At 42.7% G+C, this 26,237-nt stretch overlaps 1 protein-coding gene across 1 annotated transcript in view; it reads right to left on the reverse strand.

The window, feature by feature from the left end:
• The window catches only part of arl15a (ADP-ribosylation factor-like 15a), a gene marked incomplete at both ends in the record, with an annotated part of 204,273 nt that overhangs the window by 96,027 nt on the left and 82,009 nt on the right, over positions 1-26,237 (reverse strand). The gene's annotated exons all lie outside the window — the stretch shown is intronic.

Here is a 26,237-nt window from a genome sequence, read left to right on the forward strand (position 1 = left end):
CTCCTGGGGAGATGTGAAATGACAGTATGTTCATTCGCTCATGTGTTTTCTAACACAGCCTGTTCGGAGATGCCAGTTCAGTTCAAATATCTCAATGATTTGGTTCTGCCATCTCATACGTCTGTGCAACAGTATTCTAGTAATTCAGCAAGCAATTTAAAATAAATGCAAATAAATACAGTAAAGATGTAGTAAATTAAATGAGAGAAAAAGTTTTTCCATTATATAATGAGGCATTTAATGATTACATTAATTATCAAAACAAAAAACTTGTACAAACCTGTTTGTATTATCATAGAAATGTCTGCTTAATTCAACTACATCTATTCAAAGAGACTTAATGGAGTTAGAAATAAACTAAATACAAAATTCTCTATAGAGTAAATGCACAGGCCTTTTTAGGAACTATACAATGTTTTGGGGTTTCCTCCAAGTCTCTTGGTGTCCAGCTCAAATGTTTTGCTGGTTTAGAGTCCACATATGGTTCTTTTTTAGTGCTATAAATTGATGTGCATATCTTCACTATGCCACAGTAGTTGTTTTCATTACACGCCTCTCTGGAACACTTGATTCTGATTTTGACATTTTGCGGTCAAATGCTTATGTATAATGACTGCTAAACTGTATATTTGATCGTTGCCTGACAACAGATTTCCATTGCTGTGCATTACAGCACTCCACTGCCCCATTTTTGCACATCACAAAATAACTTCAACTCAGATATCCATGCATTTATTTATTTGGCAAATAGCCATGTAATAGGCAGGATAATGTACAGACAGACAATCGTTATGGCAAAACCCTATCAGGGCTTATTGTGCAATAATAATCCTCTTACTGAAGGTTACGCCTTAGGTGTAAGTTATCTGTAAATGAGCCCTATATGCTTACAAGGTGAATCATCCACTAATCTTTCATCTTCATTTACACTGCATGATCTCACAAGTTTGAGGGCATAAAGTTTTTTTTTTTTTTTTTAAGAAATTAATTTTATTCAGCAGGGACACATTCAATTGATCAAAAGGCACAGTAAAGACATGTTACAAAAGATTTCTATTTCAAGCAAATGCTTTTCTTTTGAGCTTTCTATTCATCAAAGAATCATGAAGAACAGACCTTATTCAGAGCAGTGCCATGACAGGTATGATAGTGGGGCTGTGAGGGATAGACTTACCATGTTTTCAACGGCATCTGCTGTAAAAAGCTGTATAAAGCTCCTAGATCACTCAAATCTTTCCACAGCTCATATTTTCTGGAGGGTTTTTTTGTCTACTGAAATCTCTTGAAAAGATATGTTTGCAGAACTATTCAAAAACACATTAAATAACAATAACCCACGGAAGAGTTGTATGTCTATCCCTCACTGCCTCGCTTTCATTCCCCTTAAAAATCAAAGAAGGTGCTGCTGTGAATAAGGTCTATTGTATTCAACAATAACAATAAGAAATGTTTTTTTAAGCACCAAATCAGCATAGTAGAATGATTTCCGATGCATCAAGTGACAGAATGATGCTAAAAATTCTAATAAATTCAAATTTTAAAATATTCAAATATGTTATATTCCACAATAACACAATTTCACTGTATTTTTGATCCAATGCAGCTATAAGCAAAGAGACTTCTTTCAAAAAAATTCAAAAAATCTTAAGAGCCTCATTTCAGACTTCTATCATCCAGATGATTCACCACATTTACAGTTTCCCAAAACACACCTGGAATAATAGAAACAACAGTACACTCAAGCTGACTGCATAGTGTAAAAAAGTTGAAGTGTCTGCAATATATACTCTTGGTCATCTGCAGGCTCAGGCAGTATCTGAAGACTTTTTTTTTTTAGCATATTCTGCACTGATTTTGGGGGCAAATCAGTTGAATTCTTCTAAATGGATTTAAACATGGAGAAATCTTAAACAAAGCTCTACACTACACTTACTGCTAAAGCATGGTCAATTTAGACAAATGCTTGATAAACAAAAGGATCAGGTAATATGTACAACAATCTGAGGAGTTTTCTGTGTAGTTGAGTGGGCGAAGATAGCAAATAGGCCTGGTCATCTGTTTGTATCTGTGCACATGTCCCAAACCCATCTATCATCATACTGACATCTTCTGCCACCTATTGGTCAATGGCCCTGTCAGAAAGTCAAATGTAAATTCTGGTTTTGTTCAGACAGAGTAAACGAATACCCGCTGTACATACATGATGTTGCAGGGTTATCTTGACCTGCCAAGAGAGATGTAGATATGTTGAAACAGTATGTCTTGGCTGCTCGTCTGTCCACATCTCCATGGTATAGTGTTTCATCTTAACTCATTAAATGTCCATCATTTCAATCTGGATCACATCAGAGAGCTTGAGTCTTGAAATGCCTTTCCACAGCTCAGATCCAGGTTATGGTATTCAGCTCGAAACCATCTAACCACAGGCAGCAGACAGTACAAACAACCAAGCATAGCAGAGTCTTAGGTTTCTTTTCTCTTTAAATATAAATGAGTAAAATACTTTGGCACTATTTAACGTAATCCACACTTCATTCCTGCATTATATGTGTGCCATTTACATTGCCATTCAAAAGTTTGGGTTAGTAAGTTTTTGTTTTTTTGTTTTGTTTATATTTGGAACTTTAATTAAAAGGAATCCTATTAAAAAAAATGCATGGTTCCACAGAAAATAAGCAGCACAACTGTTTTCAACATTGATAATAATAAGAAATGTATACAGCATATTAGAATGATTTATGAAGGATCATGTGACACTGAAGACTGGAGTAATTTCCATCACAGGAATGAATGACATTTGAAAATATACTAAAATATATTATACTATATAATACTTTTATATAGTATTATTATATTATATAAAATAATACTGTTATTTTAAATTGTAATAATATTTCACTAATTTATTGTTTTATTGTATTTTGTTCAAATAAAAGCAGCCTTGGTGAGCAGAAGACTTTTAAAAAAAATCTTACCAAATTTTTTAATGTATACACAGTTGTATATGTAAGCAATAACACACAAGCAGGAGGTTTGAAAGGAGCAACTCAACCCTGGCAGGACATCCTAAAAAAATGTGTGGTCCAAATGTGTGATTTTTCAGGTAGGTCTATTTCATTTGTGTCTTTGTTCTATTGTAGTTTGTTTTCTTTGCTTTCTTTATCACTGTTTATAGTCTTCAGTAAGCTTGAGAGGTTTTGAGGCTAGTATTAGTTTCAGATATTGAAAATGGTGATAAGAATTATGAAATTGCAATGGTATCAATGTTGATATTATAGAAACCTTATTTAAAGTGATATACACAGATCAGGCATTACATTATGACAGGTGAAGTGAATAACAAGGATTATCTCTTCATCACGACACCTGTTAGTGGGTGAGATATATTAGGCAGCAAGTGAACATTTTGTCCTCAAAGTTGATGTGTTAGAAGCAGGAAAATTGGACAAGCACAAGGATTTGAGCGAGTTTGACAAGGCCAAATTGTGATGGCTAGACGACTAGCCGCGCTTGTGGGGTGTTCCCGGTCTGCAGTGGTCAGTATCTATCAAAAGTAGTCCAAGCAAGGAACAGTGGTGAACCGGCGACAGGGTCATGAGGGGCCAAGACTCACTGATGCACATGGGGAGCGAAGCCTGGCTCGTGTGATCAAACAGAAAAGTTACTGTAGCTCAAATTGCTCAAGAAGTTAATGCTGGTTCTGATAGAAAGCTGTCAGAATACACAGTACATCGCAGTTTGTTGCGTATGGGGCTGCATAGCCGCAGATCTGTCCGGGTGCCCATGCTGACCCTTGTCCACCGCTGAAAGCGCCAACAGTGGGCACGTGAGCATCAGAACTGAACCATGGACAATGGAAGAAGGTGGCCTGGTCTGATGAATCACGTTTTCATTTCAATCACATGGATGGCCGTGTGTGCGTCGCTTACCTGGGGAACACATGGTACCAGGATGCACTATTGGAAGAAGGCAAGCCAGCGGAGGCAGTGTGAGGCTTTGGGAAATGTTCTGTTGGGAAACCTTGGGTCCTGCCATCCATGTGGATGTTACTTTGACACCTACCTAAGCATTGTTGCAGACCATGTACACTCTTTCATGGAAACGGCATTCCTTGGTGCATGGCTGTGGCCTCTTTCAGCAGGATGATGCGCCCTGCCACAAAGCAAAAATGGTTCAGGAATGGTTTGAGGAGCCCAACGAGTTTGAGGTGTTGACTTGGCCTCCAAATTCCCCAGATCTGAATCAAATCGAGCATCTGTAGGATGTGCCGAACAAACAAGTCCGATTCATGGAGGCCACACCTCGCAACTAACAGGACTTAAAGGATCTGCTGCGAACATCTTGGTGCCAGATACCACAGCACACCTTCAGGTCCATGCCTCGAATAATGACTGGTATAGAGCACCTATGAGCAGGACATTTGTTTTACATTAACTCCATGAAATTCTTAAAAGTAACACGAGAGCTGGCAGAACATCAAAAATGATACAATATAACATTTAAGCTCAACATTTTAGCTCATAGCTAATAAGATTTACACACATACGGTACATTAGCTCCAGGAGTAGGCTAAAATCCAAGAGAACTGTATAAAATACAAAAATATTGACTCAAACTACAGACATTACAACCCAACGATGTTCTAGATCATTAATTTACTTTGACATCTGGGTACTGGAAACCATAAATGCAGCACTAGGAATATGCTGTTAATGTTGATTAATATTTAATCTGTCTTTAGGTGAAATAATTAAATGAAGCAAATACCTGAAATGATTGAAAGTTTCAAAGCAGATTTTTTTTTTTATAATATAAATAAAATAAATGAATAAAAATGCAAAACAGAAGCATTTTCACTAGTGGTCTGGGCCCATATTCATGAAAAATCTTAATGCAAAGAGTAGCTCCTAGTGACAAAATTCTAAAAAAAAAAAATGCTTAGAAAGATGGCCATTTCCTCTTAAAATTAAAGAAAAAATCCTAGTAAAGAAGAAAATAATTTAGAAAGCATCTTAACCCTTAAAAGAGAAATTGTTAGGAGTATGGACTTTTAAGAGGCTAAAGAATTTCTTTAGCAGCGGAGAATATGGGTGAAATGCGAAGAGGGTGAAGAAATATGTTGCACACAATGCATGACAGTGAGTTAATAAGACGTTACACATTAGACGTGCAAGGAGCATGTTTGTGACCGATCTTATTAGAGACACGCTAACATCTCTGACAAAGCGCAGAAATGCCATAGCGCCAGAAATGGAAGTAATCACCACATTAACACATTTGGCAACTGAAAAAATGCAGATATGCAGCAGTGATGATTTGGGTCTGTCACAACCTTCTATAAGCAAAGAAGCTTCTGATTACACAATTACAGCAATTTCAGAACCGTATTGTGTCGCAGTTCATTTCCTATCAAATACATTAAGTACAACATTAACAGCATGGTAAATAAAAAATAAAGAATATACCTATATTTATTATGAGAGAGAGAGAGAGAGAGAGAGAGAGAGAGAGATCTTCAAAAGACATACAAGCAACATGTTAATTCATGCTAGCAATGTGTTAAAACGTTAGCAATGTGCTAATTCTTGCTAGGAATGTGCTGAAACATGCTAGCAACATGTTAATTTATGTTGCTAGGCACATTTGTAATATGTAGCAACGGGGTCAGCCCCGCCTCCTCACTAAGATACAAGTTTTTGTATTTTCCTTGATAAGAGTTGCTCTCAGATCAGTCCTGAATATCTCTTAAGCTAAGACTTATTTAAAAAAAAATCTTTTTTTAGCTAAATTAGGAGCTTTCTGAGAGGATTCTTAGAAGCTTTAAGAATACGTGCCCAGACATTTGGACCTCACTGTACATGTGATTTGTTTTCCCAAATGCAGAACAAAATAAAATCTAATTAGAAAAACATCAAACAAAACATTATTTTATTTGTGTATAATGTATAAGTTAGAAGATAAATGAGATAGAATGCAAAACACTGCTATTTCACTTTTAGCCAGATGGTACGAAAATTCATGCTTTCCAAATCTAAGTGGTCACCTGACTGTAAGATACTCAAGTGCAACGGGGGTGATAACACAGATGGCTCTAATAACTACTCACACACTGAAATACGCATGCTGATTCAGTCATTTGACATTAAGAGTTTAGTAAAAAAACAATCAGGAAACTGTTTGGTCTGTGCCTAAAAATGAAGTGGTAAGGAAATGAATAACATTGTCTGACATTCACAGCAAGGGCTATCATCACACATAAAGTCACGTCTAATCTCCTTTGACGTCAATGTCACAGGAGAGGGCACATTCACAGACTCAATTAACAGATGCCTCTTCACTGTGCCAGTCATGCCTCACACCTAATGGACATACTGCTAACACACACAGGGCATCGCTGGCCTTTGTGTCAAAAGGGTAACAGACACGTATTGTCCCATGCCATCAGGGCGTAATATTACACGGATGAGGGAAGCAGTTTGTTAACCGCAGCAGGACGACAGACTTTAGGCCACGAGCTGTGTGACAAACTGATGATTTGTCACTATGGCAAATGCTCACAGTTCACATTCAGAACTCTCACATTCACATTCATCCATCCTGTCATTCAACAGTTTATACAGCACCAATATTTAGAGATGTGTTCATACTCATGCTGCCTGTAAGTCATGTCTTTGTGATCATATTCAAGGGATTGATACTGACACAACCAGTGGGAAAATTGTATTTTCTTTAAACACTTTCTAAATTGTCAATTAAAGAATTATGGATGAAGTAAATTGGTTTTGGTCATAATTACGTTTGAATTGGGAATGCTGACTATACATTTATTAGTTTCACTTACACCACAACATTTGGTGCGTGACTCACTTTTCCATTTTTCCAAGCATTAGCCTTTGCTGCAAATGAAGATTGCAATTACCTCGTAATTACATTTTTCTTTTTACATGTCTGAGGGCTGAGACTTGTATGATGATGGCTTAATAAAGACTTGCCACAAAAGACGAGGTTTTCAAACCAAGAAGTCTAACAATTAGTGCTGTCAGTTAAACGCGTTATTAACGACGTTAACGCAAACCTATTTTAACGGCGTCAATTTTTTTATCGCGAGATTAACGTTCTTTTTGGTCTAACAAACTTTGTAGTTTTTTCACATGCTGTTGCAACAACTAGTAACGTTAGAAAAACTACAACACCACTCCGGATGTAGCTAGACCGGAAACAAAACATCAGGCACGCTGCGGCTGCCCGCACTCGTTTGGGCCATTAAAAGAGTAGACGTGGATGGCAAGCGTGAGATGCCGAAATGAGAAACGTATTAAGCCATGGTTTAACTCAGGGGTCTTCAACTAAAAGTGCTTGTCTTGAGCGCTGCTTTCTGCTCTGATGGTGCATTCACACCAGACGCGAATGAAGCGTTTTGCGCGAGTGATTTAAGTCAATGCAAAGACGCAAATAGACATTCTGCGGCGCGGATTAAGCGGCGTGCATGTCGCGTCATTCGCGTCCGGTGTGAACGCACCATCAGTCTCTTCTTCACTGCATGCTTGACCGCGCATCTGGGTCTGAACGTAGTAACAGTGAGCATTGCAACGTTAACTGTTTCATTACGTCAAAAGGCTTCGCGGTCCGGATTCGGACCGGAGTCCGCTAGTTGGCGACCCCTGGTTTAACTGCACTATAGGCGGAGTCCTAGTTTACCTTGCATGTGCACTTTGTAATTTTATTTTGTATCACCCTGTTTTGATCCCTTAGAAAGGGCTGTTGAAGGGGCTGTTTGTGCAACAAAGTATTTGTTTCACCCTTTTATTGATGGGCAGTGTTACATTGTGTGAGCGATTATTTGCTCCAAGTGAGAATGTTGGTGTGAAATCGAACACTAAAGTATGCCAATGTTGTTTTCAATAAAACAAACATTTGAACAAAGCAAGCCGATCCACTTTTCTATGTTGAGAAGAGCATTAAAATAAGAAAAAATAATGGGACAAAAAGAAATCAAGGGACATTTAGAATAAATAAAAATGTGCGATTAATTGTGAGTTAACTATGACATTAATGCGATTAATCGCGATTAAATATTTTAATCGTTTGACAGCACTACTAACAATATTAAGTTTAGTTTGCAAAGCCAGCTTGTGTAAGTAAAGCAATCAAGAAAAGAGTATTATGAAGCATGATATTTCATTTTGTTAATTGTGCTGCTGAAATATACAGTTTGGGATTCGTAAGATTTTTTCATAGAAATACTGTAAAATACTTTTAGGATGCATTAAATTGATCACAAGTGACCATAAGGACATTTACAAGGTTACAAAATATTTTTATTTCAAATAAATAAAATCAGTTTCCAGAAAAAGAAACTGTGATAATACAAAATTAAAAGAAAATGCTTAGAGCACCAAATCAACAGATTAGAATGATTTCTGAAGGATAATGTGACACTGAAAACTATAGTTCCCTTTCTAAAGGGAACTCGCGCTGCGTCAGCTTCGACGCTACGGGGAACGCCTCCGGCGTGACAGGTGCCTGAAATCACAATCAAAATGCGTCAATCCTATTGACCGGCGACAGCCTCTGACGTCATCTAGGCGCAACCAGGAAGTATAAAAGTGCGCCTTGCCAACATGACGGTATCTCTTCGTCTTCAGTGACTGTTTTGCCTGTATCCTGGAGCGTCAAAGTGAATACCAAGCAATGAAGTGTACCGAGAAGCAGCGTCACTTCCGCAGGTGCGCGGAGCCGTGTACCAGGTATCTTACACCTGATGACACTCACTCGCTCTGTGTATACTGTCTGGGGTTTGGCTCTCTTCTCGAGGGGAGAGAGTTCAGCAGCTGGGAGCGGCCCCGCTCGCGCTGAGGCCGAGCGGCGGCTTCAATCCTGGGGCTCCCAGCTGGATCTGGCTCGTCGTCTGGAGACCGGTGTAGTGCTTGCAGACAACGAGCTAGATCGCGAGGGGCAGACTTCGGAGGCGGAGCGGGATTTAAGCTCCTCCTCCTCATCTGTTGCTCTTCCAGTGGAGCAGAGGATGGTTGAGGAGTCGAGTGAAGTGCTCGAGGCTGAAAGAAGGGATGCTCAACCATCTTGTCCCATGTATGGGGAGCTGGTGGAGGTTGTGGAGCGCGCCGTGGGCAGACTGCAGCTGTCTTGGCGGCGCGCTAGGAGAGATGACGTTCGTCTGAGCAGACTAGATGACCGTTATCTCCCCGCCCGTGACCAGCCAGCTCCCGGGAGTCTTCCATTTTTTCCTGATCTCCATTATGAGATCTCGAAAGGATGGAAGAAGCCCTATTCAGCCCGGATCCACCGGCGTCAGCGGGCTAATTTTGCTGACGTCGAGGGATTACCGGAAGCTGGATATGTGTTGCTGCCGCCCGTTGACGAGACGTTCGCGAACTACCTCGCTTCCGGGCGGCCGTCGACACTAAGGGCTCCCACCCTGCCATCAGATCCCCTTAGGACAACATCACGTCTGAACGGCAGGGCATACATGTCGGCGGTGGTGGATAAGTTCAGGGAGGCGAGGGCGCGCTCGGCAGCATTCAAGACATGCATCCCGCGGAGGTCCGGGACCGCGCCCAGGCAGTCGGGTGTCCCTGGCCCGTTCCAGTCTGAGGGCTGGAGACAGGAACAGAGAGCCAGTGTTGCCTCTCGAGCGCCCCCACAGAGAACCACGGCGCAGAGGAGGCGGGACACCCGCTACAAAAAGAGGAAGGAAGCTGGAGCTGGCAACCGGGGCCAGCATAGGCAGCGGACTCCGCCCCCGAGGGGACGCAGGTGAACGCTGCCTCTTCCCTTCCTCTGGTTTTTTCCCGGGCGCTTTTACATCAGGCCGGTGGGCCTATGATGAGCAGAAAATGTAAGAATTCTGACGGCCCGCCTGGCTTGGTTGTGAGAGCGCCCCCCTCAGGATGGCGGGCGGATACTAGCCTTAAGGCTGGCTGGAAGCATCGCTGGGAGTGATTGGTGAGTCCCCCTCTCTGAGGGTGAAACATTTCAAACTATGTTTTTCAGAACTCCTTTACCTTCGCTCGCCTGAGAGGTTTTTCTGGGGAAAATTTGGATCGTCGCTGGATCCTCACAGGGCCTGCAGCTCCCCGTGAGTAAGCTAAGAACGATTTTCTTTGCAACATTATGTGGTTGTATGTGTGAATACTTCGCTTTCTGCTAGAGAGTTTGCTGCCTCTCCGTGCTATGTTTCCCCACTATGTGGGTAACTGTATTACGCTCTCGCCTGAGGGCATGTAGCGTAGGGGGCGAGCTGTGTTTTTCCTAGCGTAAAGTGAAAAGTAGCTGAAGACCGGGTACGCGCTAATGCACGAGCTGTAGTGAGATCTGAGCCCTGCGGGGCTTTGGGAGAAAGGGTTTTTGGGGCCTCATTGTGTAAATATTAGAGGTGATAATATTTCTTTCCCGGGCCCTGAGTAGATCTAGTGCAGACTTATGTCGCACCACTTGGCCTAGGCTTTGTCAAGGATGGGGGCGTTCCCTTCTAATGAAGTCGTTCGCCCCTGGCCTGTCTTCTGTGATAGAACATGGCGTTGTTTATGCATCCTTGTTTCAGCCTCCTCTTGTTACAGAGTCGTCCGGCCAAGGCCCGCCCCCTTCTCTGCGTTCTGGGGTCACATGTAATGCAGACGAGGTGTTGCAGGAGACAGCGACTTTGCCAGTGGTCATGGGGTGGAGTTAAGCGTCTTTCGCCGGTTTGCGACTAGACTTTATCTGCTGTTTCCGCCTTTCGGAGCTTGGTGGCCGCCATCTGCTGGCGGCCGCCGGCCTCCTCCTGGAGGACAGTTCGGCCGGCGGATTTCATATTTCTGTGATATTTTCCCTTGCTTTATGTCTCTGCTCCACCTCCTTTAGGGCCCGGGTCGAGCTGAACATCCGATAATCCTTCTGTCTGTACGGTTCTGGTCGGATGCTCCCCTGAGGCCCGAGCATTGCCAATGGCTGACGCCCTCGCACTTATGTTGGCCGCTGCATGGAAAGTAGGCAGCCGCCCCTATGCAGGTGACGTAAGTTGTACTCCCCTCGCTTTAGAGGGTCTTTGTTTAAGCACTTCCGCTGAGTACACTGCTGTTGGCAATGTGATTAGGTCCATGTTTGTAGGCACTGCCCGAGAGACTGCGCCGTCCTGGGGGCCCTAGGACACGGCGAAGCAGTTGTACCTAGCTGCCTCTGGGATGGAGCCAGCCCCAGGTGTGGGCATAGGAGCCAGCTGGCTGTGAGCGGCCAGCTTGGGCGGTCTGGGCAGTAGGACTTCAAGACAGGTAGTGGGCAGTAGGACTTCAAGACAGGTAGTAGGCGTTAACCGGCCTCCTTGCAGGAAAGTCCCGACACCATGGCCCACGAGTGGGCCTCGGAGGCTCTTCTCCACTGGTGTCGACGTCAGCAGTGACCCGTCATTTGGCCCTGGGGATGAGTCCCCAGGTGCTAACTGGATTTCCAGGCCTTCGTCAGCAGCAGACAGCTGCCGTCAGCCCAGGTAGCAGCAGCCAGCCTTCTTAAAGTCTCGGCAGGATCCTTGGAATCTGCAGACCCCCTATTCGGGGGGGGGTAGGTCCTGCCAGGCCTCCCTGAGGGGTAGGCTCCCGGTCTGGGTTACCTTCGCTCAGGAGCTAGGCCCTGTTTGGCCTCCCTGAGAGCCTGCTGTGGTCAGCACGCACTGCCTGGTCTCCCCCGAAGGGGCATCATAGGCATCAAGTCCCTCGACGGTTGGCACAAGCTGCTAAATAGGTGGTAGGCCCTACCAGGCCTCCCTATGGGCCTGCTGTGGGGAAGCAGGCTCACTCGACCTCCTCTGCGGAGGGCGTTCCTGGGCCCCAGTCACTGTATAACTTGCACGAGTGCTAGTAGGTAGTAGGCCTCATCCGGCCTCCCTGAGTGACCCCCTTGGAGGGAGAAAGCGTAGCGAAGCGCTACGGACGGCATGTTCTGCTACTAGGTGGAAGCATTGCGCCTCCCTGGAATCGTTCCCTGGTCCCCAGGTTCGGTAACGGAGCGTAGCACGGGCTGCTATCAGGAAAAGCTGCACGGGCTTCCCTGAGGGGATTCGCTTGGAGTAGTAGGCCCACGTGGCCTCCTCTGAGGGCACGCTCTGGTCTCGTGATTTTCTGGAGGGGTCCAGTCACTGAGCAGAGGCCGGCTCCCCGGCCGCTGTGGTGAGCGTAAAGTGCCGTGAGCGGCACGTTCTGCTGTCAGACGGTAGGCATGGTAAAGAAACCTCCCTGAGAGCGAGCTCCCGGTCCCCAGTCGCTGTGGTGAGCATGAAGTGCTATGAGTAGCACGTTCAGCTAGGCTGTGAGTGCCCGATATCTTTGCAGTTGGTAGGCCTGCTTGGCCTCCCTGATGAAGCGAGTCCCTGGTCTTCCCAGCTACCTCGAGGGCTAGCACGACTGCGATCAGGTATCAGGCCCGTTTGGCCTTCCTGAGGACGAGCGCTGCTGCTGGATGCGCAAGCGGTCTATACAGGTTACCAGGTGGAGGCCTCTCTCGGCCTCCCTGGGGGACGAGTTCCCCAGGCGGGAACACACAACTGGCTTTATGCTGACAGCTAGTGGCCACCCGCTATCAGGCGCCGGTCTCTGGCCGTTTGCGAGACCTGAAGGCGGTGTTCTTACCCTAGCACGACGAGGTGTCACTGCGGCTATGCGGTCCCGACAGGACGGGACCTTCATAGTGTGCCTACGGCATGGTTGCCTACCGGGCAGGCTTATGAGCTCCTCTCAAGCGAGGGTCTGTTGTGAGCTTACAGCCTCCTGGCGCTGATCTATTGGTGGTAGGTCCCGAGGGGCCCCTCCCGATATATTCAGCCAATAAGGCCTTTGGCCTCCTAAGCAAGTTTTAAAATAAGTGCTTGGTAGATCCGAGGATCGAGCGGCTTGACTCCCCTCGCTAGTAAGGGTTTGAAAGCACTTCGCTGAGCGCTGCTCTCTGGGATAACCCGTCTCTGAGGTCTGGCTAGTCGGTGGACTGCCTTTCTTGCAGCACCCTAGCGGGATGTCTCTTCGGAGGCGAGTACCAGAGGCTCTGTACTGTACAGACAGGGTTGACAGTATTACGTGTCCCATAGCAGACTGGGTCACCAGGTCAGGTCTCCCTGGTGGCATTCGGTGAAAACCTCCCGAATAGTGACTGGCATAGGGTTCCCTCGTAGTTCCCTTGCCACGCTCCCTTAAAGGAACCCCTTCTAAGTCGAATGGGTTGGTTCCAGGCCTTTGAGCAGGACCTGGGGAGGAACTCATGTGTGTGAAGGTTTCCTTCTCAGGTGATAAGCTTGGGCTTTGACCGTAGGGAGCGCTGTCACTGACAGCCTAACGTAACCAGAAGGGGAGTGGTTCAGGCATTTCAGTAGAATTTGCTTGTCTTGACAGTTGTCACTGTCAGTGGGCATGCACTCCCGTCGGCATGGTGGCGTTGGTATATCGTTCCCCGTAGCGTCGAAGCTGACGCAGCGCGAGTTCCCTTTCGAAAGGGAATGTCTCAGGTTACAAATGTAACCTTTGTTCCCTGAGAACAGGGAACGAGACGCTGCGTCACTTTGCCATGCTGCACGGCCTGCCTGCCGAAAACAGTCCCTTCAGACGATTGGATACCGTCATGTTGGCAAGGCGCCCTTTTATACTTCCTGGTTGTGCCTAGATGACGTCAGAGGCTGTCGCCGGTCAATAGGATTGACGCATTTTGATTGCGATTTCAGGCACCTGTCACGCCGGAGGCGTTCCCCGTAGCGTCGAAGCTGACGCAGCGTCTCGTTCCCTGTTCTCAGGGAACAAAGGTTACATTTGTAACCTGAGACGTAATGGCTGCTGACAATTCAGCTATGCAATCAAAATAATGAATTACATTTTACAATATATTATAATAGAAAACTCTTTTAATTTGTAAAATAATTTCAAAATATTACTGTTTAACAGCATTTTTGATCGAACAAATGCAGCCTTGGTGAGCAGAAGCTTCTTTCGAAAAAAAAAAAAAAAACCTTACAAACCCTAAACTTTTGAATGGTAGTGTACATTAACACATGAAATGCTGGATGTTTACTTCATGAAAGGGTTTGAGAGCCTGGTGCATGTCAATTATGGTTTTAGAATATAGTTTTTCTGGCTCTTGAAGGAGAAGGGAAGGGCTTGACAGTTGTAAGCTTTGCAGACACATGGGAGAGGGTGTTAAAAAATGCATTACTCAATTTAGCAGCGGAAACACACAGTCATAATAGTGAGTCAGCCTCCTCTGCCTTTTCCGCTCCGCAGCTAAGTTAGCTTTGCAGATGTAGTTTAGGTTAAGTAAGTCTTTGTGCCAGGACCAATGGGATGTTTCAGTCTTCCGAAGCACTGGTTGAATGGAGGGACAGTAGACCTAGTTTACTTTGAAAAACTACAGTATACAATTAAATCTACAGAATGAACACATGAAAAATTGCATATAAGCGCTCTAAAATCCTTATAAAGAAATGCTTACATAAGAATTGAAAAGATGCAGAGATGCACTAAATTAATATTATTTTTATATTATGGTCAAATACTGTACTTTTTTTTTTTAAATACATCAATACACATACAAAACAATCTGAAAATACCTACTTTTAAATGCTGAAAAGTGAAAGTAGGCACTACAACATTACAGTGTGAAAAATGTGCATTCTTTAAAGGGGCCATAAATTGAGAAATCAACTTTTCATTCAGCCTTTGATATATAAAAGTTCATCGTGATATAAGAATATCCTGTAAGTTTCGGAGCTGAAAGCTTCCTTATTAGTCAAAGAAAAGCTTTTATTGACACCAGGCCCAGCAAACGCTCGATCTCAGAATGTGCCAGGCTGTGATGTCAGAGTGTAGTGAACACCGCCTCAACAGAAGAAGAAGTACGCCTGATTCTGTAGCCCCGCCCACTGATTATAGGCCTACGTGGAGCTAAACTGGATTGAACTTCCAAGCAATAAACATACTGCATACGCTTCATTCGGATTCCAATATTATGAATGCATGCATTAACTTTATTTGTAATGAATATCCAGCTCACGTGAGTAAGACATTGTGCGTTTGTTCCTTCATTTCACCACGGATTCGTTTGTAAACAAGAGACTGGATTTGCAGACAGAAGGAGATTACATGAACGAATGAAGCAACACACTTATGTGAGTAAATTTTTTTTTTTATATGTGACAATATTGCATTGTTACAGATCGTTTGATATCTATTGATTATGCGCATGTGTCTAACTGAACATAACTTACCACGCTGTCAAAGGCTGGAGAATGCTTTATTTGAGGTGTTGTTGGTTCATTGTGCTGCGATTCATGATCAGACTCGGGCCAGGGCTTGCAAAGCCCAACGTCCCGGGGCTATGTGTTTTCCAGACAGGCAACTTATCACCGGTCTGCCTAATGGGCTATCTTAAATAGTGAAATAACATTCCTTTCTTGATGTGCGTTGTTCACTCTCTTGACTTGATTTTTGAGGGGAAAAATACAATTATGGAAGTTTTGATCATGCTGATTTGTCTGACTCTGCAGTGAGGCTTGTGCACGAGTGTGTGTGTGTGTGTGTTAGTGATGCACAGTTCGCGGTTATATCCACCAATCAGGCGGGCCAAGTAATAAAAAAATAACATTTCAATGAATTGCGGGTGGATGAAAGATAAATCATTGTGTTTGTTTGATAGAGACATTTTGCAAGCCCTGTGGGACGAATCATTCCAGTTGCCGTTTCCCAAACGCTTTAAAAACAATCCCTCACGTGTACTCACGGGGGAGCGGAAGCTCATTATAATATGCAAAACTTATCCAATCACAGCAGTGGGCGTTTACTTCCAAGTCTTCAGTGCGGCATGCCCATATAAACCAGGGTAGAAAATAACCTATATAAAAATAACCAAGTTTTTGAATGTAAAAACCACACAAACGTCATAAATTGACCATTCAGTTCATGACCCCTTTAAAGATTTCCAAAAGATTAACCATCTTTAACAAACTAACAGTGTTAATAAAAATATATTAGATGACAGCAAAAGTAATCTAAACGTAAAAATAAGATAAATGAATGGATACATCGACCGAAACTGATTTATTTAAAAAAAATTATAATCACCAAAAACTGATATAGTACCAATATATTGCACATCCAGAAAAAAGATTTTGAAGGTAAATCAAATTCCCCTTCTCTTGCTGCCTAAATTCAAGCACAGTCTAGACCAACAGATGACATTTATCATGGCCCTTGAGTTGCTAAAGTAGCCACTTTGTCACTAGAGTTGATAAAGTACTTAAAGTGCATCAAGACGGGCAGAGATGATTGTATACAACAAAAAAAATCATATTTGATAAGAATATTTATTATTCAACCAAATGTGCCTAGCAACATAAATTAACATGTTGCTAGCATGTTTCAGCACATTCCTAGCAAGAATTAGCACATTGCTAACGTTTTAACACATTGCTAGCATGAATTAACATGTTGCTTGTATGTTTTAGCATGCTGTTTGCATGAATTTACATATTGTACTCTGCCCAAAGTCACTAGAGTCCAACCCTAAGTTACTATGTTCTGGTGCTGAGATATGGTTTTTCATGTTACTATATGGTTGATAGGGTGATCTGGATGGTTGCTATGGTGAGCTAAGCACTTATCCTTATTATCCTTATACTAGTTGCCCACCCAAATCAATAGGCAACTTAACAAATATCTACAATGTTTTGGTGCTGAGATATGGCTTACTCATGCTGCCGTAAAGTTGCTAGGTTCCTCTAAATAGTTTCTAGGGTGTGGCTAGGCAGTTACCAGGGCGACACCTCATTCATGGATCTATGACAAACAGTATGGGACGAGTAACATGCCAAAGTTGTGTCTAGAAGAAGTATGGCAAGACAACAATAGTGCTTCACACAAGCACCACTAATAAGCTTAAATAGGATTTCAGTATGTTGCCTTTGTCAAGCCAACATAATACCAAAACCAGAACTAAATCAACCGCAAAATAACAAAGGGCAATTACAAGCATAACATACAGGTCTGCAAACGCAACAAAACTCTCCAAACTAAACTACTAAATAAAGAAAAGTAGGGATGCACCAGAATGAAATTTCTGGGCCGAAACCAAAAACACATGTGTAGCTTTTTTTTAAATGATAATTGTATTAATTAAAGCTGCTGTCTGTAACTTTTTTTGTGTTCAAGATTTACAAAAATTATATAATGAGAATGTACAACATGAATCCATTTTCCAAACCGTGTTTTTGTCTTACCCTTTATAATAAGTGTTTATATAGGGACTATTTCATGCAAGACTGGTAGGAACTGCTGCGGAGGAGCACCGTCCCTGCGTGACTCGCCATAGACATAAACAGAGAGAAGTAGCTCCGGCTGCAATGTTCTTCCGCAAGACGCATGCAGTTCTGTTTATTAACTGCTAGAGCGCAAAAAGTTGCGGACTGCAGCTTTAATGAAATTCAATAATTTTAAATGATACCGAATTTAAAAAATACAAGCCAGTAAAATAAAATGCCAAAAAACTACATTTCGGTGCATTCTTTTTATAATTCTCTGCACCAGGAGTGTGGCTTCCTCTTGGGCTCTAGCACATGGTGCCTCGCTAACAGACATCAGCAGAGCTGCAGGCTGGATGACACCTAACACATTCGCAAGATTCTACAATCTCTGTGTAGAGCCAGTGTCCTCTCGTGTACTCGCTCCCAGTGGTCAGTAAGTAGGACTGGCTCGGTGTCATCGCTTGCTGCGCCATTCCACTCCAAAGACTGGATACGTGCGCCATTTTCCTCAGGTGAGTTTCTCAGTGAAGCCCGGAGTTCCTCCAGCACTGTTGACGTCGACACCAGAGTGCATGTCCGGTTGGTCAGGTCTCGTGTTAGGCTAGGTGCCTCCATGTGCATGGTTCCCCCTCTGGGCAACCCCCACATGTGTATTTCCACGGTAAGTCTCTTCAGCACGTGTCTTTCCCTTGGCAAGACCACCTTGCCACCCTGGGGTTGAAACATTCCACCCTGCGGGCTGGATACCTCAGAGCTTCCATATGGATCCTGTTCGCAGGTCATATGTGTATTCTGTAAGCCCTTCCTTCGGGCAGGCATTGTGTTGCATATTCCACCTGGATATGTTACTCAGTGTACCTTGGAATTCTTGCTTATAGCCTAGCCCTTCGCTCGTGCTAGTCTCACAGCAGGGAGCTCAGACTTGAAGACACTGGAAGACAGCCATTGTGGCGAAATTAAATAGGGACCCCCATTCCGTCACTGACATAACGCAGAGTGACTGACTGAAAGGGAACATCTCGGTTACGTATGTAACCCTCATTCCCTGAAGGAGGGAATGGCGATGTCCCCGTGCCACAAAAGCTTTTTTTTCATTAAAATTGTATTAATTAAAGCTACACTGTGTAACTTTTTTTGTTTATTCTTAGCTAAAAACACTTAGTTCTTTCAAAAATATATGTGCTCATTAATGTATATTTACTTCTTTCAAGTAATAAAGTATTCTCGTAGGTTTATAATATGCCATTGAAAATACATACGGGTAAGGGGTTCGAATGCGGGTCGCCATGTTGCCCCCCCATCTTGAAAGCACATTAGCCAAAGAGGGACATACCCGTAAATTCAAACTTCGCCTTTCGCATTTTAACACTCGATGGCACCGTGTCGAATGTGGATGAGGTCGAACTGGAAGCCATGTTAATCTTGAACTAAATCGGTCACCGTAGGAGTTAAAACGAAATCGGAATTGAGAGGAACAGAAACTATTATTCACTGGATGGTCATATACCCTTTCCACCGCTAGATGGGGGAAAATATCACACAGTGTAGCTTTAAAGCTGCTGTCGGTAACTTTTTTTTGTGTTCAAGATTTACAAAAATTATATAATGAGAATGTACAACATGAATCCATTTTCCAAACTGTGTTTTTGTCTTACCCTTTATAATCAGTGTTTATTTTGGGACTATTTTAGGCCAGACTGGTAGGAACCGCTGCGGAGGAGCACAGTCCCTGCGTGACTCGCCATAGACATAAACAGAGAGAAGTAGCTCCGGCTGCAATGTTCTTCCTCAAGATGCATGCAGTTCTATTTATTAACTGCTAGAGCGCAAAAAGTTACAGTCAGCAGCTTAAATGAAATTCAATCATTTTAAATGATACCGAATAAAAAAAAATACAAGCTAATAAAATAAAATGCTCATGCTAGTCTCACAGCAGGGAGCTTAGACTTGTGCAGGGCACTGGAAGACAGCCATTATGTCACTGACATAACGCGGAGTGACTGACTGAAAGGGAACATCTCGGTTACGTATGTAACCCTCGTTCCCTGAAGGAGGGAATGGAGATGTCCCTGTGCCACAAATGCTGTACCGCTGGAACAGCCGGGCATTCAGTCTCGGCTCCTCAGCAGCTAACATAATGCAAGATTGCATGCACGGCTCCTTATACCCATGCGGGTGGTCGGAGTTCGCTGTGCGAATTCCGCAGACCCATGGCATTGTCTTGCCATTGGCTCGTTTTATAGAACTCGAAGGTTCTAAGTGAAACCTCCATTCCGTCAGTCACTTTTTTTCTACAATCCATGAAGCTTTGCGAGAATTACGGTAGTAACTTCTGTTAAACTGTAAACAATCAGTGAAAGGTTTGCTCTATGAACGCAAAAATAAACTGGGTACAATGAGATGACATAATTCTACTCACCCAACCATCGGACATTAAAAGGTTGCCTTAATCAAAAATGTTTATTAACTGGAGCATTGAGTGATAATTATATATCAAAGTGATTTCCGTCATTTTGCCAGACAATAAATATTGTATTCTTTAGAAACATTCCAGTAAACGCTAATTGCCAGGGAATAAAACCAGACTCAGAGAGAGAGTAAACCACGATTTCACTATTCTAACTTTAGCTAGCGTATAATGTTACTGCTTGAGCATAAACAACATCTGCAAAGTTACAACGTTCAAAGTTTAAAGCAAAGGGAGATATTTGCTTTTAAAGAAATCCATTTCTAAGGACTACAGCAAACGGCCGGTAGGCGACTACAGACATTCCTCCAGGGTTGGTGACATCACCAGCCTCAATATTTACATAAACCCCTTCATTTGTTGACATGACAACTATGATAGCCCTGAACACTGCCGGAGTTCACATTCAGGTGTTCTGCTTGCGTCGCATGTGAAATGTCTTCATCTCAGGTACAGTGGCATATGATTCAGCATGTCATATGAATATAATTTCATGTTTTTTTTTTTTTTTCAAACGCCAAATGATCGCGATGCTCACGTTTACAAGCCAGCGTCATTATAGTAGCCTAGTCTATTGGTTCCCGTTTTACAGAATCTATATGATACTTCAATTCAATGTTTGAGTGGTAGGTAATAACCATACATCGTCAATATTATAATATCAAGCTACCCTAGATGAATCTGTAAATTTGAAAAATCGATTTGCATTATAGCTTGAGGCAAGACAAATAAACCAATATCACAAACATGTTAGGTATCCTAAAATATGATTTTGTACGTCTTATCATATGTATTTACTTGCAAGAATGTAGCCCCTCCTCCTCCAGCTCACACCAACGAGCAAACGCTGGCCCAATGTTGATCCTCGTCCTGCCTTTAATACGATCACTTTCTCGTTTCCTCTTTTTGCTTTCCTCCGACAAAACCTTTGCTTTCTTATTTTTCTGTGCTGCTTCGGCCATGACTATAACATTTGGCAAACAAATTATAGTTTGGCTCGCACGTCCGAATTTAAGGAAGTGGGGGTGGTGGTGGAAGTGACGTATATGCCGTAAAGCAGTCTAATTTTGTAGTTCTTTTTTTTCTCGGGTTACTACCCGAAACCCGAAGTTTAAAAGTACGATTAAAAACGATACAGACCCCGTCAGGCTATGGCAGACATGTCATTCAACCTATTGTAAGTCGATGTATCATCACAAGAGGTTTGAAAATATATTATAAAGGTTGAAAAATTACCTAGTGCTGCTTTAACGTTATCCGACGAACACCTAACGTTACAAACACCTAACGTTAAAATCTCAACAGCGAACTTGGCATTAGTGTAAATGATTCTTTGATTAGAGCTTTTATGTATTATTTATCTACAGGCATGCTAAACATGGTTCTGTGTGTGATTTGGCTACTAGTAAAGCCAGTGTTTAGTGTTCGTTTTGGGTTAATAGTTCTTGCCACAGATATTTGGCTATAGAGAATGGGAACGACTGAGCGCTCACATGGCTGCGACTACCCATAATGCAAAGCACAATGACGTAGTTTCCCAGACTCTATAATCGTTCTAAAAATACAAAAGTGCCATTCAGTAGCGATCACTATAGATCCGCAGTCTTTACTCTTGAGGACTGAACAGGTTCTGCTCGATCATCTTCACTAAAATGTTCTGGGTCTGATTCGGGCTCAGATTGGTATGGTTTTATTGACGCCACTGTTTCTAATACTGACCAAAGCACAGTCTACCGGTAAGACGTGTGGCGTTTCCGATTAACGTGCACTGCGGTTAGCGAATCACAACACACTGGGCCAGCTAACCAATCTGAGCCCATCGCGTATTTTTGAGGGACTGGCTTCATACAACCCGGAAACCATCAGACCGTTTTACAAGGAGGGACAGAGCAGTGTAGAATAAAGGTCAAATACATGAAAAATAATGAAATTTTTAAACGAAGCATGAACACGTTACAGTGCACCCCACAAACACAATCAAGCCTTCAAAAGAATGTGTTTTACCACTCCTTTAAGTAAATATCAGAGATATTGCAGGTTATGGCAGATGGATAGTATATAATTGAGTCCTTTCTTTGTTAGCAGGATGAAGAGGAGATTTTGAAGGGGAAAATCCGAGGGAAGCACACACCTCTGCTGCGTTCCAGTTCGTTTTCATTATGCCCTTCACTTGCTAACTTCCTTCCGTCTCGTTCACTCGGATGTGCGTCACTGCTGGCAAAACCTTTGCAATGGACTGAACTGGAACGTCCTAAGCCCTTGATCACTTGGAATCCACTATGGAGTTGATTTATTATTTATTTTTTATCCTTTACGAAATAGTTTAATGCAGCAATCTATATGTATATAGGTGTATTTGGGTTGTTTTGAATGTTTTTAAAAATAATGAAAAAATATAGAGTTGTTTGTGGTGGGGTAAATTAAACACAATATGTGGTGACGTCACAATCGTGTTGCACTGGGGTATATGAAGCTGCCTGAAGTGTACATATGAAGTAGACTCGCTCCCTCTGTCCATATAAACTTCCCTTGTCCACTTCACGAAGTGGAACGCACTTCAAAATGGTGGCGGGGATTCCCCCGAGGGGAAGTGCTTAGGGAAGTTCGCAAGTGCGTGTCTAAAACTGGAGTGGAGCGCAGCACTCGTTGCTGTTGGTATCCAGGTTTGACTTGCAGGGGAGTGGCGTGCTAATGAGCAGGTGCAGGTGGTTAGCGTTCTGGTGAGTGTGATCCTTGTGAGGGAGTGACGGTGCAGCCTGGTGAATCCGTGACACTAATAGGGATTAGGGGAATTAGGAAAAGGAAGACAATTACATTTTAAAGTATCCATGTGAAATCAAACCCGGAAAGACATGAGGATTTGGGGAGAAAAACAAAAAAAATTCGAAAAGTTTTTCCAAAAAATGCAGTTATTGTCTCCGTGTAATCTACAAAAAAACAAATTTGTGAAAACTGTGTTCAGTCTATAGGCACATAGTTCTTTACAAAGTGACCTTGCATGCATAATTGTTTTCGCAGATCCATGTGAACAGGGATAGTTTTGACAACATTGTCGTCTACGCAAAAAAATAAAAGTACCCTTAGTGCATTCCGGTGAGTTATTCATGGGAAATATTGTAAATTAAATCTGGAGAGCAGTCCACAAATGCTCAGCATATGTTATCCTTTTTCATACTGTTACAGCGGAATAAAAAAAGATAACCAGGAGGAAAAGAATGCGGCGACTGAAAAGAGGTCTCGCCACAGATAATTGAAAATCGAACATGAAGGAAATTTTACAGCTCATTCAGTCAAACTGACAGATAAGGATTATATGTAACCTTATGATTGGAAATAATTTGTTTAAGTCTTTTTGAGTTGAACTTTCCCAAACCGGAAGTGCCTCTCATAATCTAAAACGCAGTAGGCTCATCAGGAAAAAGGTGGATAAAGGCAGATCTTGAATGGCGTGCTAATGCTAGGTGATATCCAGATGTTTGCCCATCCGTTGGAACAAATGGGCTACCTTTGCAATGTGTTGGTTTACGTCCGGCTCCATGTCACCATTCTGTGTGATCACACTGCCCAAGTATTTAAACTGCTCTATATCATTGAGTGGCTGGTTGCCAATGGTGATTCACATCAGTAGATCTTTGTCTTCCCCGCTGATTTGCATCCCTTGGGTGTATTTGATGTTGACCCGCAGCTCGATCTTAGGTGCAAATCTTTCTAACCTGGTGGTAATTTGCTGTAGCTTCTCCCGCGACTCTGCTAGTAGTGCGATATCATCTGCAAAGTCCAGATCGGCCAACCTTGTCTGGTCTGTCCATGAAATTCCTCAGTCATTTCCACTTGTTGTGTTCCACATGATGAGCAGGAAGAGCAGGGGTGACAAAATGTGCCCTTGCCTGACGGCCGTCGTGACGAAAAAGATCTCAGATGTTCTTGTTTCGGTTTGCAAGCAACACCTTAGGTTATGATAGAGGTTCAGATTTGCCAGAGTGGTGAACGCTGTCGAATGCTTTCTCAAAGTCAATGAAGTTGACCATGAGAGGATGTTGAAATTCAATACTCTGATCATACAATACATGCTGCGCAGAGTGAAGATTTGTTCTGTGCAGGACCAGCCGTGCCGGAATCCTGCTTGCTCTTCAACCGTCTCTCAGAGCCTTGTGCAAAAGGCCTTTCCTGGCACTGACAGTAGCGTGATAGGCTACCATTCCAGTTACTACAGTGAATGATGTTCCCTTTCTTCAGAAACTTCGCAATCGTGCCTCTGCACCATTCATCTGGTACTTGTTCTGATGGGTGCATTGACGTTGCTCCAGTCAGTTCTTTACACAATCCATCACAGTATTTTCATGTCATTCTTTAGCACCACTAACTAAGGACGTTTCATGTGCCTCAACTAGCGGTCTTCCAAGGACAACTTATTTAAATTAATAAATTAAAAATATTTAAATGAATAAATTAAAATAAATACATTAAAATCTAAATGAAGAAATATGAGCCATAAGCCGCGTTTCCACCGCAGGAACTTTCCCCCGGAACTAGGAACTTTGGGGGGGAACTCGGTGTGTTTCGACCGCAAGAACCAGGGTCTAAATGAAGTTCCGGGTAAATATTTCCCCCTCCAAACGGCCCTGCTTGCGAGGTGGTACTTTTTAAAAGTTTGCGAACTTTCAGGGGTGGGACTTGGGCGCTGAACATGCTGATTGGTTGAGCTCTCGCAGCATTTTTTTTTTTCACCGCCATATTTACAAGTATTTTGCGAGGTGGGTTCTGCGTTCAGTAAATATTTTCTTTGCAGCAATGGAGTTCAACAAAAAATTCGACCGATGGACCGACGACGAGGTTCAGGCTTTATTGAGCATATATGCGGAGGAGGACATCCAGCGGGAACTGGAAACGGCGACCCGCAATGGAAAGGTATACCTGAAGATATCGACTCGGTTCCAGTCACACTGGAAAACAGTGCAGAGAGAAGTTGAAGAAATTAAGACAAGATTACAAGAAATTAAAGGATCATAACAACCTTTACGCCGGTTCCGACCGGCGTATCAACAAGTGGCATGACCGCCTGGACGCGTTGTTGGGACACAGACCGTCCTTTTCTGGTGCAGCGGTAACGAAAGACTCGGCTAGTGCGTTGTTGGAAACCATCCAGGAATCTGAGTGGGTTGAAGGTAAATATCTCATCTTGGTATCATCTATTAAACTTGTTGCAGTGTTTAAACACGTTGCAGTAACTTTTTTCAACGTGCTTTTCCAGACGTAACGAGTGGCCCCAATGAATTGCAGGCAACGGAGACCAGCGTGTTTATCCCCGCGGTCACCAGTACGTTAGCCCTCGTCCCGTGTCTCCTGCCGAAACACACACACGCCGAGGTATAAAGCTGACAAAAATGTGTATATATTTAAAAACTGATGTGTAATCCTTAATGGTTTTGAGTAGTTTTGTTGTTTTTAATTGTAAACTTAAAATGCCCATGATAAAAATTGCACACTGGGCATTGTTCAAGCTGGGCAAACAATTGTTCATTATTTGTAGTGAAAACACTTTAAATAATTAATTGATGGTTTCTATTGTTTCATGGTTGCCTTGTGTATTAATTTCCATGTGTTTCTGTGCAATTTTTCTACTTAGAGAAAAGGAAAAGGGACTGTGACTTTCTTGATGCACTGAGGGACATGGAGGATGCTAACCGGGCCGTCCTGCAGCATGGACAAGAACAGCGTGACCAATATATTCAGCTGTTACTTGAGAGCCAGGCCGAGGAGAGATGAGGAGGCAAGAGTTGGCATTCCACCAGTCAGAAGCGGAAGAAAGCAGACGGCAGCAGAGGGACTTTCAGACCGGGTTTCTGTCTGTTCTTGGACAGTTTGTCCAGTCGTTCAAGAAGTAGCCACAATGACCAGCCGCTTGAATGAAGTATTTGCACTACCACATTTGTACTTTATATATTGTACGTGTTGGCACAGCTCTTGGACAGGTTACTGAAAAAAACACTTTTTTTTATATTGTTGTTTTCACATTTTATATTTTCATTTTATTGTTCTAGTAATTTATTTGTCTTTGCACACTTTTATTTTAATTTTGTAAGAACTAATCTGTCTAAAATAAAGTCAAATGTGTAAAATGTCACTGTGTCTTTAATTTCCACATTCTAACTATATAACCACATTCTAATTGTATTCATATAGTGTAGGAAGCAAATAAAAGGGCTGCTGCTCGCAAGTCTTTCTGAATATGCACATAAACATATCTAGAAAACCCAAATATTATATTTTTAAATGTATAACTATGTGAATGTAGTATAATAACTTATAACCACAACTTAAGTGAAGCCATAAGTGTGGTCCTGCTTCATTTCAAATTTGAGGAAGAAGTCTCTAAAATTATGCATTTAATGAAGCATATTGTAATACTAGTTATGTGATTTTTTTTTGTTTTGTTTTTTGTGAATGTTAAGATGTTATTGTGATAAAAAATAAAATACTTGCAGTCTAGTACCTAATCTTTCAACC

This window comes from Gobio gobio (assembly GCF_949357685.1).
Source record: "Gobio gobio genome assembly, chromosome: 4".
Classification (NCBI taxonomy): domain Eukaryota; kingdom Metazoa; phylum Chordata; class Actinopteri; order Cypriniformes; family Gobionidae; genus Gobio; species Gobio gobio.